Below are 1386 nucleotides of genomic sequence, written 5' to 3'. Positions count from 1 at the left end.
GGGGGGGGAAAGAAACAGAAAAGGAGGAACAGAAAGGGAATGAGACTGCGAGGGAGAGACAGAGAGGGGGAGAGAAACAGAGAGACAGGCTGCTCCTTGTGTGGGCTCCTGGCCGGATCTCTGGGACCACCCCCCACACACTGCCAGCAGAGCATGGCCCACATAAACCTTTATACGTGCAAGGTCTCTAGTGTTTGCTGTGAGGCCGAGAGGTGTGGCTTCTTCCTTCTCTCTCACAGGAGTGCGAGCCCTTCTACCTCAGGAAGACTCCTCCCAGTGAAAGTGGCAGCAGAAATCCCACCTCTTCCCACGGCGCCTCCACGGAGGCTCTAGAGTGAGAACTGCTGTCTGTGTTTCAGCGACTCCCCACCTCCCCACCCTGCACACCTGTTTGGCCAGCAGGAAGAGGCTGGGAGGGCAAAGCAGAGCTTCTAAATCCCTGACCTGAGGGAGGATCCGCCAGGCTACGCGGCTGGATGCAGGGGTGCTATGGATGCCTGGCTTTGCCAAGTGGCTCGAATGCTCCTCAGTGGACTCCTGCAGAGGCTGTGTTTCAATTAGGGTCATGGGCACGTTTTCTGTTGACATAAATAACCTCAAATTAACATCAGTGGAGATGGATTTAAACACACAGAATATTCGTGCAATAGCAAGAGTGTGAGGGGCAGGCATGGCTCAGCTCTTCCCACGGGAGGGTCCTATCTCCTTAGAACCCCAATTTTCTTAGGGTTTCATCCATGGCATCCTTCAGCAACTGCACAGCCTTTCAGCTTTATTGGTTTAGTCCCTTGCTGGCAAAGACCTCTGATGAGAACTTTAAGGTGGAATTCAAGAATGTAAGTGTTGAGAAGCCATTAAAATGTAAATTATGGGGCTCTGAGGGCTGTCTGTAGCCCTCTCCCAATTGCCCCCTTCACCACTGCCTCTGTCGGGTCCTTCACACATGCTATCCCAGGCCAGTGGGGAGCTGAGGAGCTTGCAGACCCATGAACAAAGGCAAGGCAACAAAGCAAATCATCGAAAGCTCTCGGGTGCACTGCACCTGCCAGCCCCCCCCACCAAGATGGGGAGCCAGGGGTCTAACACTAGGCAGTGTGAGCAAAATCAGAGCAGTAGCACCTAGTAGGTGTGTTGCAGACGCAGCTTCCTTCCCCCCAACCAACCCAACATCCAGACCAGCCTGAGGTCAGTCCCTCTGCGCCATGCTTGGTGACCCACTCATAGACAGATGGTCCAAATCACAAAACCGCAGTGGAGAAGAAGCACGTCCCCACAGCCGCCTGCCCTGGGCTGCTGGACAGGCTGACTCTCACAGCAGCCAAACCTCCCAAAATGCAAATTAAAGGTGCTTGGTTGCACTAAGAATACGACAAACTCAGGAGCTAG

General features: G+C 54.0%; 1 long non-coding RNA gene across 4 annotated transcripts in view; it reads left to right on the top strand.

Moving 5' to 3' along the window:
• The window catches only part of LOC141371769 (uncharacterized), a 4492-nt gene extending 4007 nt beyond the window's left edge, over positions 1 to 485 (top strand). For 3 of the 4 annotated variants that reach the window (XR_012376993.1, XR_012376991.1, XR_012376990.1), the window contains one exon: positions 240 to 392. This is a non-coding gene — a long non-coding RNA (uncharacterized lncRNA). Of the gene's footprint in view, positions 1 to 239 lie in introns of all 4 variants that reach the window. The other variant, XR_012376992.1, reaches the window with a different exon arrangement.
• Positions 486 to 1386: the final 901 nt, after the last annotated feature.

This window comes from Callorhinus ursinus, unplaced genomic scaffold, assembly GCF_003265705.2.
Source record: "Callorhinus ursinus isolate GAN/ISIS: 27379988/994484 unplaced genomic scaffold, GSC_fseal_2.0 scaffold98, whole genome shotgun sequence".
Lineage (NCBI taxonomy): Eukaryota > Metazoa > Chordata > Mammalia > Carnivora > Otariidae > Callorhinus > Callorhinus ursinus.
The sequence above is the reverse complement of the archived record's forward strand: the minus strand, read 5'-3'. Positions and strand labels throughout refer to the sequence as shown.